Here is a 15,222-nt window from a genome sequence, read left to right on the forward strand (position 1 = left end):
TATCCCATTACAATCATATACTATAGCTTGTTTAGCCATTCCCAAATTGATGGGGATTCCTTTTTCCTCCAATTTTTAGCCACTACCAAAAGAGCTGCTATAGATATTTTTATACAAATAAATTCTTTCTTCCCCTTTTTTGATGTCATTGGAGACATTGATCCTTGTTCTTGAGGTAGATAACATTTTTTCATCATGAGTCCTTTGAATTTGTCTTGGATCGTTTTATTACTGAGATTAGCTGAGCCATTCTCAGTTGTTCATCAAACATTAGCTAATGATACATACATTATGATGGGCATCTTCTCAACTTCCAATTCTTTCCCACCACAAAAAGAGCTACTATAAATATTTTTGTACAAATAGGTTCTTTTCCATTTTTAAATTTAGATCTCTTTGGGGTGTAGAAATAGTAATTTTGATTGGTCAAAGGGCATGCCCAGTTTTATATATCTTCATTTTACAATCATCAATTTACAAGTCTGTCGTCAATGTATTAGTGTTCCAGTTTTATCACATCTTCTCTGATATTTATCATTTTCTTTTTCCATTAGCCAATATGATAAGTATTAGATGTTATCTGAATTGTTTTAATTTGCATTTCTAATCAATAGTGATTTTGAACACTTTTTCATATGATTATAAGTTGTTTTGACTTCTTAAACTTAAAACTGCCTCTTCATATCCTTTGATCATTTATTAATTGGGGAATGATTTATATTCTTATAAATTTGGCTTAGTTCTATACATTTTTTTTTAGAAATGAGGCTTTTATCGAAGATAGTTGCTGTAAAATCTCTCCCGCCCCAGTTGTTCTGCTTTCTTTTCAATTTTGTTTGTGCAAAAACTTTTTAAATTTTATATAATCAAATTTATCTGTTTTATATTTTGTAAGGCTCTCTATATTGTTTAGTCCTAAAATTTTCATTTGTCCATGTAGTTGACAAATAAACGATCCCATGCTCTCCTAATTTGCTTATGTTATCACTCTTTATATTTAAATCATATATACATTTTCATCTTATTTTGGTATATGGTTTGGGATGTTAGTTTATACATATTTTCTGACATAGTTTTCCCACAAGTTTTTGTCAAAGAATGAGTTTATTAATAATAAATAATGATGCCCATTATCACTACTTTTATTCAATATTGTTCTAGAGATGCTAACTATAGCAATAAGAGAAGAAAAAATGGAAGGAATTAGGATAGGCAATAAGAAAACAAAACTTTCCCTCTTTGCACCTGATACTCAGAGTATCCTAGGATGACAACTAAAAAAACAAGGTGAAATAATTAACAACTTCAAAGTTGCAGAATACAAAATAAATCCATATAGACCATTGGCATTTCTATATATTACCAATAAAGTCCCACAATAAGAGATAAAAATAGAAATTCCATAGAAAATAACTGGAGACAATATAAAATACTTGGGAGTCTACCTTCCAAGACAAATCCAAGAACTATGTAAATATAGTGACAAAACACTTTTCACACAAATAAAATCAGATCTAAATAATTAGGAAAATATTAACTGCTCATGGGTAGGGTGAGGCAATATAATAGAAATGACAATTCTATTTAAATACAATCTACTTATTCAGCACCATACCAATAAAGCTATTATAACATTTTAAAAATAAATCTAGAAAAAAAAATACAAAATTCATCTGGAAAACAAATGATCAAGGGAAGCAATGGGGGAAAACATAATGAAAAGTGACTTAGCCATACCAGGTCTCAAACTATGTTTTAAAGTGATACAGAACAATCTGGTACTAGTTAAGAAATAGGATGGGATAGATTAGGTAAACAAAATTGTGTATCATAATACATATAGCAAATGACCGTAATAATTTAGTATTCAATAAACCCAAAGGTCCAAGTCTTTGGGGCAAGTTTTTGATAAAAACTGTTGGAAAACTTTCTGGGTATTTTTAATGTTTTATTGTTTTCCTTTTGTTGTATCTCTAACACTATCCACTAATTCATTTTTCCTTCTTTTTAGTTTTTCTTTGTAACTCATAAATATAATTAAGCAAAACATAGCAATGCCTGGGAATGTCTGAAGATGTGTATTATACTCTACTCCTCTGGTCTCTCACCTCTTTGTCAAGAGTATCTTTTTTGAAAAAAGTTCATTAGAACAAATTCATTTTTATCTTGAATTATTGGAGAATGGAATATATTGTTTAAAAAGAATCTATGGCTGAGAATAAACATATGTATGTATTAAATAATTGTTCCTTTTATATATCATATAATTATATATTTGAATATACACATATATTTATGCACAATCATACATGCGCACATACATACTCAGTTATTTTTTATTGCACAAAACCATAGTGGATCATGATGATTCATAGCAATTCTATATTGCTTTAAGATTTGTAAAATCTTTAAAATAAATAACATACCATTAAGACCATGTACTAAACTTATATTTATGCATGTAGGTCCCCAGAAGCGTGACCACCCCCAGGATCCAGCTTTTTTAGGGGTTTGGGGATTTGATCTCCTAAAATTGTAGCCAACAAACCCTTGTTGATTTTAGTCAGCCAGTAGATACCATTAGCTTAAAGTAAAAGCATTTATTCATATGGCGTAATAAAGAACACTGATCACAAAATTCTTATTAATTTTTGGTATATTCTCTTACAGATACACATGTAGTTTTAGGAGGAATAGTGGAGGGCCCCACTATTCACTATAACAATGAAGGGCCCCAGTGCTCTTTTTCCTCTTATAATGTCCTTTTGTTGTTTCCTTTAGCTATAGGGTTCCTCCTATCACTCAGCTGGGTACCCTAGGTCTATTCCTAACTGTAGCTTAACTTGGGAGAGTCAGGGCAAGCTCTCTCCACTTTTAACTCCTGGCTCATCTCTTCAAAGCTGTTTCCTGCTCTGATTGGACTGATTTTTTTTTTTCTTTTATAGAGTATGACTTGTTCTTTAAAAGATTACCCAAGGGCATGGCTAAGCCTTTATCAAACCAATATCCACTTGCCTAATTTCATCAAGGAGAATTTCATAGCTCATAAAAGGTAACAAAACCTTTCTTTGCATTTATTTTTACATCTTAACACTGTTTTGTCTGTTACCTGCCCCAGTTTGCTGGGAAGAAATATGATTAACCATGGATGAACTGATTGATTTTCCTTCTTCCCCTGCCCCAACATCCACGTATGTATTATTTAATTTGAGCCTCCCAACAACCTTATGCTATTACTAGCCCCATTTTACAGTTGAAGAAAACTGGCATTAAGTTAAAGGGTGTTGACCCCTTTGTAGTTCTTCAGTTATCCAACTTCCAGCCCAGTGGAAGGTCAATTTTATTGATGTTTTTTAATCTAGCTCATAACCATAATGGCAAGAATAGAGTATGACTAAAATGATTACCATAGGACCAAGGATCACTCTTTCTACTCCATCAAAATGTGGAGATAGTTCTTTGGCTTATGGCAGCCACACAGATGCTGTGTAGAATGGCCTAAAGCTTTTGTTTAAAAACAATCTGAGGGAGGTATTGTTGGAGAACATTCTTATAAAATATCTAGGGTCTTCTCGTAGCCCACAAACACAATAAGTCAGTATAAAATTAAAGTAGACTTAGGCTGTGCAGATAGAAGGATAGTGTTCAGGGTAAGAGAGAGTCAGACCATACATGTATCCAGTTCTGGGCACCATATTTAGGACAGGACATCGACAGAGTTAGAACCTCTAGGTAAAGGCAATCAAGATGGTAAGAGGACCGAAGTCCCTAACATATGAGATTGAAAGATCTACAAACGTTTAACTTCAAAAACACAAAACAAAAAACAAAACTTCCTGGCGAGCATGCAGTTACTGCCTACATATATACAAAATGATGACCATATGAAAAGAAGGGTTAGACCTATTCATCTTGTCTCCAGTAAGCAAAACTTCTGCTTTTCTGGTTGCTTTGTGAGTCATTCACTAGATGCCAAGTAGTGTTAGAGGATAAATAGTACGGGGTAATTGACCTTAGGTTAATCTTCCCAATTTACCCTGTTGAACTGAGAATTATCCTGGTTCATCCTGATTACCTGAGAGATTCATCTTTGTTAATTGAGAATTACCACATATTGTCATATGTGGATGACCAATTTTCAAAGAATTTGCATGCTATCATGGGATATGTTTGGCTCTAAATCCAAACAGAACATAAAGGAACCTTTCTTTTATGATTCAGATGTTACTTCTACATCATATTATCTCAGAATCATTGTTATAAGCATCTATTCAGTAAATGAATAGGAGTACCAGTGAACAGAGTTGTTCCAAACAAAAGTAGAAATTGGATAGCCCTTCTATATTGTCTATAGAACATAGAATTTATCTAGCCATTTGGAGCTTGCCATGCCCATTTTTCACTGCCAATATACAAAGAAGTAAGGAGGACAAAAAGAGTATTTTTTCCCCTGAGACGACTTTCTCCTGGCCAATAATTAGGTAGGAGATAGATCCTTTCTGGTTTAAAACTCTTTCTGTGTCTTGGAATTAAGAAGGATCAACTCCTTAGCTCAATGGATCTAGATCTAAGTCAGATCTGGCTGGTGGTCTTATTCTTAATCCATCACCTTTTTATAGTTATAGTAAGTTATCCTTTTGCCTATTCTTTAAAGACATCGGATCCTTGACAAGAGCTGTTCTTCCTCATATTTTGCTAAATGTTGGCTGTTATACATATCATAAACAGAGAGAAGTTATATGTACAACCCAGGGAAGAAAATTATAACTAACTAGGTAGGGTTTTTTTTCCTTTATAATTCATAACATTATGTAAAGCTTTAGCCTAGCCCACCAACATTTTACCTCTACCCTAAGGATTATTTATTGGGGAGACATGGTGTTGCAACTACACTCATCTTACTCAACCCAGATTACTCAACCAGATTCCCAAGTACTTCCCAAGAGAGAGTCAGATTCCCAAGTGTCTGCTTAATAAAGAAATAACCAAACCTGTCACTTCCCTAAGGGCTTCATCAATAAGGTTAAAAAAAAACCTACCAAAACATGATGAAGCTAGATCTGATTTGAAATAGCTCTACTTCAAATTCACAAATGTGAAAGTTGGATTCATTAACACATCATGAGCTTATTTTATTTGTTCTAAAAAGAAGCATTTGTTTATTGTTAAGAAATATTATATTTCTAAATATAATATATTTAGGATAAAAAAGAAAGGGAATCTTTTGAAGATAGAAATCTTACATAAAAGAAATAAAAAATGAGGAAAGATAGGATTAGGATAAGTGCTATCAGAATGGAATCCAACGTGAGAATTTATGATCTGGCAATTTGAGTTATAAGGAATTCAGGAAAAAGAGAAATTACACTGATTGGAGTTACTAGAGAAAGCTTTGTAGAAGAGATTGAACTGAACTAGATCTTGAAGGGTTGATAAGAGGTGGAAACCCTATAGAAGATAGAAAGAAGGAGAAATGGCATTTCTTTACTTTTCCTTGACTTGCCTTTCTTTTCTACTTCCTTTGCTATCTTGCCAAGTCCAAAATGTCAGATACATAGAAGAGCATGATTAGTACTAAGATGGAATCATCTTCACAGCTATATTAGTAAGTGGGATCATTCCAGTTCCAATTCTCTTCTATTCATGTCTATTCTGATGCCATAACTTACCCTGTCTTCCTCAGGTAAATTTATACCTATTAGGGGTAAAAAATGTCTTACTACACTTTCATATTTCCTACAACAAAAATATGAGACATGTGGGCCTCATTGCTGCCCCCAATACTCTCAATGAACCAGATTAAAAAGTGATTGGGAAATATTTAACAAAATAAATAGAAGTACAAGAGAACATTGCTAATGTGTGTTTTTCTAGGTCAATATGCAGCCTATAGGAATTGTTATGTACAGTTTAGTGGACCCCATTTTTATTTAACTTTAATACTGCTATTCTACATCCCCTAAAAGAGCTGAGCATCACATAGCCGTTGGCTCAATCAATATTAATTCACTTGAATGGAATTTGTATGAAAAATAGAGTGTCATTTATAATCTTTGGTGTGAATTGAATGACAGATTGAATCATTCTTTCTTTTGGATGAAGTGTAAATATAATAAATATATTTTATAATTCCTTTACTTCCTCCTCTATAGATATTCAATTAGCTAATAATTTGTTCAAATGTTGGTAGAACACCAAGAGCCATCAGCAAGCAGGAAGCATCCCAGTTGATTAAGAATAGGCCTGAAATTATAGAATAAGCAAATGAACTTAGCCCATAATTCCAGAGAGAGCAATTAAAATTTGGTGGTGGTGGTAGTGATATTCCAGTGTGGAAGGCACTATTCTTTGAGACCAGAAGAAGAATAGTCCAGGGATAAATATTTATAGTGTCAACCCAACAGCATTGTTGGAAAGAAAGCTGTTTGGAAACTTTAAAATGTTATATAAATGTGAATTCTTGTGTGTTGGCATTATCTATATTATAATTGTCTCAGAAATCTACCTTCGCTTCTAATATTCTGGAAAACCAGTTAGCCCAGTCTGTGAAATATCATGTCCCATCCTAGTGAGTCTAAGTCTGAGTGAGGCCTTTTTAATTAACTATACAAAGGGGCTGTACCCCTCCCAGCAAGTTGAGCTTACCAGAAGATTGGTTAAGTACTCTAATATTAATAATCTTTCCTTCTTTCTCTTTATTCTCTTTCCTTGTTTTTTTCCTCCCTCCCTCCTTTTCTCTCTCTCTGTCTCTTTATCCCTCCTTTCCTCTCTCTTTCTTTATCCCTCCCTTCCTCTCTTTCTTTCTTTATCCCTCCCTTTCTCTTTCCTCTTTCCTCTCTCTCTTTCTCTCTTTTTCTTTTCCTCCCTCCCTTTCTTCCTTCCTTCCTTCCTTCATATATATATGAAAATCCAGTTCTCTATAAGTTGTCATTGCAGAGACTTGGAGGAAGGTGTTCTTAGCTGCCCCTCCTCCTTCCAAAATGCCTTTTCCACTTACTCACTCATGCCCGAACTTTAACTTTTATAGATTCTTTCCTTATTTATCCTGAGTTACTAATTCAGAACTAAGCACAGTACCTGGCACATATTAATAAATGTTTATTGATTGGGTATGTTAAAATATAAGTATCTCAAGAAGGACTAACACATTGAGTCTCATCAGTTATTAATATCTTAGTGTGAATGCAATGATCAGAGGGATTTTTTGACAGCAGTTTTGATAGGGGAGAAAGGTAAAGGAAACCAGGGAGTGTCATCAACCTTGGGCATTGGAGTAGGAAGGATGTATGAAAAAGAAGACTGAAGATGAAGAGAAACTTTATCTTTTTAAGATATCCATTTTGTTGCAGATCATTCCTGGGGAAGATTGAATGCTTCATATAGGGACCAACTTCTAGAAATTCAGACAAGTAAGTTAGAAAAGCCCTAAATTGAGACCACAATAGGAGTCAAAGACTGTTTTCTCTTGATTGATTCTGACTTTCTGCTCTCTTCTCAGCAAAGTACTGTAGCCTTAGACCTCATCCGGTTGCTACTTGCCATGACCCAGAGAGTAGAGCTCTTAAGCCGCTTTCTTATCAAAGGTGCCTTAAATCATCTCTGTCTGAATTGGAGGGTTAGAGAGAAAAATGAAGGGAAAAAGAAACCCTCTCTTCCCTACATAGCTACTTTCCTCCAATTTTGTCACTCAGGCAAGTATTACAGTGGGGGGCCCTGTTAGAGAAAGATTGGTCTGCTGACTAAGACTATTTTGTCAAGTGACCTCTTTACAACTTTGGCTCCAGAGAGAGTGAAGTGAGGCTCTTTTGCTTATATATGATAAAATTCAAAGGCTAAAACCAAAAAGCCACATCTTACTTTTAATTTAATCCCAGTATTTAATGAATAAAGTCAATTTTTTTTTTTTGGCTGAGGCAATTGGGGTTAAGTGACTTGCCCAGGGTCACACAGCTAGGAGGTGTTAAGTGTCTGAGGTCACATTTCAACTCAGGCCCTCCTGACTTCAGGGCTGGTGCTATATCCACTGAGCCACCTAGCTGCCCCCCAAAGTTCTTTTTTATCTGACATTCAAGGCTTTCCATGTTTGTCCAATTTTGCTTCCATTACTTCTCTCCATTCAGACGGTTTTCACCCATTAAAACAAGGCTATATGCTGTTCTCTGAATGTAACTTGATTTTTTTCTGCCTCTATGGAATGTATACATTGTGTCCTTCTAATCCCCTGTTTTTCAAGGTTCAGATCAGATGACATATTTTTTCATATTTCTGACAGTTGGATATATTCTCTCTCTCTCCTCTGAATACCCATATTCTTATACTAAAACCTTCCTTTTTAACCTTGCATTTCCATTACTTGGAGGAGAACCATTTTCTACTGGACTTGAAAGCTTCATGAGGATAAAGGTCATGCATTGCTTTTTGTTGAATCCTTAGCACCTAAGGGCATAATGAACTCAACAAACATTTGTGGGATAAATGAAAATTTCAGTCCATCTCTATTCCCCTTCTGTCACCTGTACTCTATAGAAATAAATTCAGAGATATAAAAAACAAGACAAAGCCAATGAAACACCTGTCTAGGGTGTTCAAAGCTTCAAGAATGTAGAAAAAAAATAAAATGGCATTCGTCTCTCAAGTATCCATGCCATTAGGCTAGAGAGAAATGATTTTTATTCTCAGATACAAAATTAGCTTTTCACAGTACTTGGAGTACTCTTACAACTTCCTCTTACTTGATTTACACTTGCTTTATAGTGGTTGAATTCCCAGAATTCCTTTTCATTACTCGCATGCAATGGAGATTGCAAATTCATGGGGAAGGAGGGAAGCTTTCTAGACTTTGCATAAGGGGCTGCCTCCCTTGCCTTTAAGGACTTGCAGAAGGGGCAACTGGGACAGTCTCCTCCTTTATATGGGTTAATTGTGGAAGCTGCTGTTGCTTTGGAAGAGATCATTGAAGCCCAAATAGTAGAACTTTTATTCTGGGCCTTATTCAAATTTTAAATAAGCCCAACTAGGCATAAATTAATATTTATTATTTAATTCTCTGTCTATCTGTCTTTCTGACCATCTCTGCCTCACCTCTCTTTCTCTGTCTCTCTGTGTCTGTCTTTGTATGGATGATAGTGGAAAATAGAGAACAGAGGCTGTTTGAATTACACTTCATAGCTTTCCTGCTTTCCTTCAGGTACCACTTAAAATCTCATCTTTTACAAGAAACCTTTTCTGGGCTCTCTTAATTCTAGTACCTTCCTTCAATTGATTATTTCCAATTAATCCTACATACAGCTTGTTTGTACTTAGTTGTTTGTATGTTGTCTTCCTTCTTTATACTGTGAGCTCTTTGAGAGCAGGGGCTGCCTTTTACCTTTTTTTGTACTCCAACTGTGCTCAGCACAATGCTTGGCATATAATAGTCACTTAAATGTTGAATAATTCCCTGGTTGACTCAGGGTAGGCTCTGGTTGTGGTTCTGCCAATAACAATGTGACTTGAGCACCTGACTTTAATTCTGGTTTGTTCAGTGGTCAAAGAAGATCATGGTTTCGACTGGACAATTTCTAAAGATTATTCTAGCTTCTGAAATTTTGTAATTCTAAATCTGAGTAGATACTTTCAACTCCAAAGTGCTATGTATGATGAACCATGTCCTGGAATGATTCACAACAATGGCTGAGGAACAAGAGCTTGTGTGCTGTTAGTTAATATAGCCATGAAAAGACCATATCAGACAGGGTTTGAGAAGGAAATTGCTGAGTTGGGAGAGCACACCAACATTTCTATCCATTCTGGGCCAAGATTAGACTGCATATGAAAGCAGAGAGGGGTGACACTGGAGATAATGGACTTGAGTCACAGTGATATGACTGATCCATATCATTCTGCAGGTAGCAAAGCAAAGGGACACCAACATTGTCATGAACGGAGATCGGTAGGACTCCTGCTCTTGTGAGAGAGCTTTATAGGAGTATATTCCAAGGTCAGTAGATATCTTTTCTTCCCTATGTGCCAGTATGTCCTATTGAGGTACTTTTCTTTTCCCATTACAATCAGGTGGGCCAAGGAGTGTCTGATGTGCCTGGTTACATATTGTGTAACTAGCAAAATATCTGGGAATGTCTAATATAACTACAGAGTAGGTCTGGAATGATTTCCTACTTAAGTTTCACCAAATGTTGCATCCCTGATGCTCTTTTCCTTTTTTAAAAATTCAATTTTATTTTATTTTCAGTTCTCAATTTTTTCTCTCTCACTCCCTTCTACCCTCTTTTGAGATAGCAAGCAAAACAAAACTTATTAAAACTATATTCAGTCAAACAACAAATTCCTGCATTATCCATATCCAAATCCAAAAATAGATATGCCTCAATTTACATGCTGAGTCCACCCCCTTTTTGGAAATGGAGAACATGTTTCAACATGAGTCCATTGGAGTTGTGTCATTGTGCTGATCAGTTATTGTCTTTCCAAGTTATTTGTCTTTATATATACTTGTTATCAGTTCATAAAAGTCTTTCTAGGTTCCAATGAAACAATTCCCTTTATCATTTCTTACAGCACAAATGTTTTCTCTCACATCCATCTCCCAAATGATGGGTATTTCCTTAGTTTCCAATTCTTTACAATCCAAAAAATATTTTCTATAATTATCTTCATAAATATAGATTCTTTTCTTTTTCTTTTTGATATCTTTGGGATAAAGACTTAATAATGGTATTGGTGGATGAAAGGACATGCACAGAATAGCTTTTTTAGGTATAGTTCCAAATTGTTTTATAGAATGATTAGAGTAGTTGACAGCTTCACCAAGAGTGCATTAACGCACCATTTTCTTGTAACCCTCAAACATTTGTCATTTTCTAGTTTTTGATCAATTTTGGCAGTCTGAAGGGTATGATTTAATAGTGTTGTTTTAATTTGGATTCCCCTAATTATTAGTTATTTAGATTTTTAAATATGGCTATTGATAGATATTTAAATATGGCTTGGGTTTCTTCCTCTGAAAACTATCTACTCATATGCTTTTACAATTTTTCATTTGGTTCCATATATATATAATAGAAATGAGATCTTTATCTGAGAAACTTTTAAGGATCCCACCCCCAATTTCCTATGTCTCTCCTAATTTTGGCTGCATTGGTTTTGTTTGTACAAAACCTTTTAAAGTTTGTATTCTTGAAATTGTTCATTTTATCTTGTGTGAATCTCTCTTCCTCATGTTTGGTCACGAACCATTCCCTTTTCCATAAGGCCTGGCTATCCAGGGTCTATGGAATTTGTTGCAAGCAATGGGTAACAGTGTAGATACAGTTTCTAAGAAAGATGGATTAGGGAGAACATTTTAGACATAGATCCAACTTTTGTTTCATCAGAAAAGCACCTGCTCTGGAGAAAGATTGAGTAGAACAATATAAGAATAGCTGTACTGCTTGAAAATTATGATAAAAAAAAGAATTTTGATACAATATTACAAGAAATTATCAAGAAAATTGTCTTGAAGTTCGAGAACAAGAAGGCAAAGTGAAAATAGAAAAAAAAATCCACTAACCACCATCAGTTTTGACTCAAGCAATTTACTTGCTATTTGAATAATCTTAACCTTTCTGAACCTCAGGCCTTCATCTATAAAAAGGGTAATAACACTTACTTTGAGGATCAGATTTGAAAATGTACGTGAAAGGTCTTTTAACAGCAACCAGATTTATCTGTGAAATGGGATAATGACCACTGCTGACCTTTCTTTACAGGGTTGTTAAGAGGCTCAAATGAAATAGGGAATGTAAACCATTTTGTAAATTTTAAAGTACCAGTTATCAATACCAGTTATTTTTATTGCTTTGCTGTTATTGTTTTGTCATTTTAGTTGTGTCCTACTCTTCATGACCCCATGGACCTCTGTTGAATTATTATATTATGTACATATATATGTGTATATATATATATATATTAAGGGTAGTTTGCCATTTCTTTTTCTAGCAACAAACAAAGCTTAAATTATTTGCCTAGATCCCAAGCTAGGAAGTTTCTGAGGCTGCATTTGAACTCAGGTCTTCTTGAATCCAAGCCCTGTGCTGTATCTTCTGCATCACTTCTTATGCTACCAGGGCCTAATTTATTAGTCCACCTGCATGATATTTTCCTACAGGTAAAGTGTGGGATTACTGACTTTTGTAGAAACAAACCTAAATATTTCAGGTGAAATGTCACAAAGGAGTGCTGAGTGTGTGGGTGATCAGAGACAGGGACAGATTCCTGGGGTCTCTCTTTTCCAGGGAATATTTGAAAAGAGAACAAGTAGCCATATGTCCATAATGCCCTGTGACAGAGCTTATCAGGGCTATGAGTCTACACACTTTCTTATCCTACAGCCACATCCTCCACAGTCTTCAGAGATTTATTTACTATATCTGGACAAATTCTTTCAAAATCCTGCAATGTAATTTGTTTGAGCTTGATCACTTAAATCAATCATGGGCATCTAGGTGCTCTTTTATGATCTCCCTAATTAACTTGAGTTTCCATTCCTTAGCAGCCATTTCTGTTCTGTCCTTTTTAATCTACTAGCTTCATCAATCTATATACATTTATTAAGTGCTTAATATGTGTTAAGCAGCAAAGTTGGCATTGAGAAAACAAAGACAAACATGAAAAAGTCCTGCCTTTAGAAAACTTGTATTCTTTGAAGGAAACAACCTTTATACATATAACTATATACAAATTACAAAGTGATGGGTAGGAGAGGCATTAACAGCTTGAAGGATTAGGGAAAACTTCATGGGAAGTGACATTTGAATTGAGCATGGAAGCTCACTAGCTTTTAAGTAACAGTTGCCTTTAGAGGTAACTTTTCTTTGACTCAAGGAACTCTGAGACAGGGTGGGTTAAATGGGTTGGTTCTAGACTGGAGTGATCAATTTTCTGAGGGACTCAGTGCAGACAAAAGATCACTATGAGGTCCATGTCTCCTTTCTATGCTCAAGTTTTGGTTATAACATCTTTTTCTAGGATAATCACCTAGTTGAAATTTGTTTTCAATTTCTTTTTTCCTCATACAAGCTTATATATTGCTTTCTTCCTATTTCTTCTGATAGAGAAGTGAATTTGTTCAATTAATTCAACTTAAAATGTCTGTGTTTCAATGTGCTATTCTTTTCTCTCCCCTCCCAAACACTGTCTAAGCCTGTCTGTAGAATCTTTACTTTAAAATTCTCCCAGGATCTTAGTGGCTGCTTTACTTATACTTTCCTTCATCTCTGAATAGGTTTTCTACACCTTTTCCAAATCAGTGGATTTTTGATTATCATTTGGGAATATGAATTTTTAATAAATTAATGGTAATCTCAGGTCTAGAGAGCTGAAGACATACAAATATATCAACCAGCAATGTAGGTCTTAGCTGAAAGGAAAATAACCACTTTAATTTCACACCCAGATAAGAAAAGTTCTTCTTTCCAGCCCCACTCAAAAAATAAATTGAATTCCCTCTAAGTAGTAGACTCTTCCCCTAAGGAAAACAAGCCATTAAGCATGCAAAAATGCAAAGTGTCTTTGTATTTCCTAAAAGCCCATTTCCATCAATACATTTTCTTATTCCATGTAACATATCTGCTTGCCATCTTAAAATTTCTTTTACATCCCAAGATCCTACCTTTCTTATCTAACCATATCTTTCCCAGCTTCCAAAGTCACTCTCAAGTTAGGCCAGTCTCCTCATTGTTTCCAGCCCACAAACCATGTTTATTCTGGCCTCCACATTTTTAAAATGTTATTTGCCTGGACTAAAATATCCTCTGTATTCTTATCTGCTTATCTAACTCAGCTTCAAGGCTTGGTCAGAGGAAGAGAACTCAGTGTTGGTATAGTGGGAAAAGCAAAGTTCTAGACTTCAGGTCTTAAAACTTAGATTCATATCCTGAATCTGCAGGTAACTAATTCTGTGATCTGTACATCATTTAAAGCAATCAAGACCTGTTTCCATATGTATAAAAAGAGGTTGATTAGATTACCTTTCCAGCTCAAATCCTCTTGATCCTCATATATTTGACCTCTTTCTTAAAGCCTTCTCTTCCAGCAAAGCCATCCCAGTGATAGCAATAGAAGCAACGAGTTCAAAAGTAGCTTAATAGGGAGATGAAGCAGTTTTCATATAGAGTCTACTGTGTGTCAGGTACAACGTTAAGTGTCTCATTTGATCTTTTCAATAACTCTGGTTGGTTAGCACTATTATCCTTATTGTACAGTTGAAGATGAGGCAAATATATTAAATGACTTGCTTAAGGTCACACAGTTAGTGTCTGAGATTGGATTTGAACTCAGTTCTTCCTAACTCCCGGCCTACTCTACCACCTGAAATACATACTATCCCCTATTAAAATAACCCATTTCATCACTGAGGCCATGTACTTCATCCCCATCTATTGTATCTCCTTGTTACTGCTAAACCATCTTATAACCCCATGCTCCTGCTGCCATAACTCTTGTTGAACTTATTGTTTTTAATAATTATCTCCTGTTATTATAAGGATATACTTTTTTAAAAAACTTGTTCCAAATATGAGTGACTAGATATGAAGCATAATGATGCACACTTCTTTGATGTTTCAATATAAAACTAACAACTCTGTGAAATAAGGTATGGAAATTATGTTGCTTTTGAGAAAACAGAAGCTCAGCAAAGGCTATAAATGACTTATTTGGCTAAAATCTCATAACTGCTCTTTGCCTACATGACTGATAAAGCCCTTAAACTTTCTGATTCTTAATCCAATCATCAGTGATGAGGATTGGACCATATGGATTTCTTAAATCTCTTACAGCTCAAAATCCTATGATATGAAACATAGATATTTAGTCTATTCTTTTTGATAAGAATTGGGCCTGATACATTTTCTCAAAGTCTTGTGGCTTATGGAAATCTGTAGTATGGTCCTCTGTTTTTTATTCCTAATTCCTATTTTCCATTAGTATTACCCCTCTCTTCTCTTCATCTATACAGGAAGGGGTTGAAATTTTCACTTTTGCACTGAGTTTGAATGTCAAAACATCTTCCTTTCCTTTCTTCTATAGTTTATCTTCAGACTTGAAACCTAGTTGGCAATGATCTCTATTGGTTCCCCCCCACCAAACTTCCAGATGCCTTTATATTTCTTTTGTTGACAAAGTCAGACCATTAGAATGCTTTTCTTTGAAAAATCCAATAAAGAAAATTTCAAAAGAAAGAAT

The sequence above is a fragment of the Sarcophilus harrisii genome, chromosome 5 (assembly GCF_902635505.1).
Source record: "Sarcophilus harrisii chromosome 5, mSarHar1.11, whole genome shotgun sequence".
NCBI lineage: Eukaryota > Metazoa > Chordata > Mammalia > Dasyuromorphia > Dasyuridae > Sarcophilus > Sarcophilus harrisii.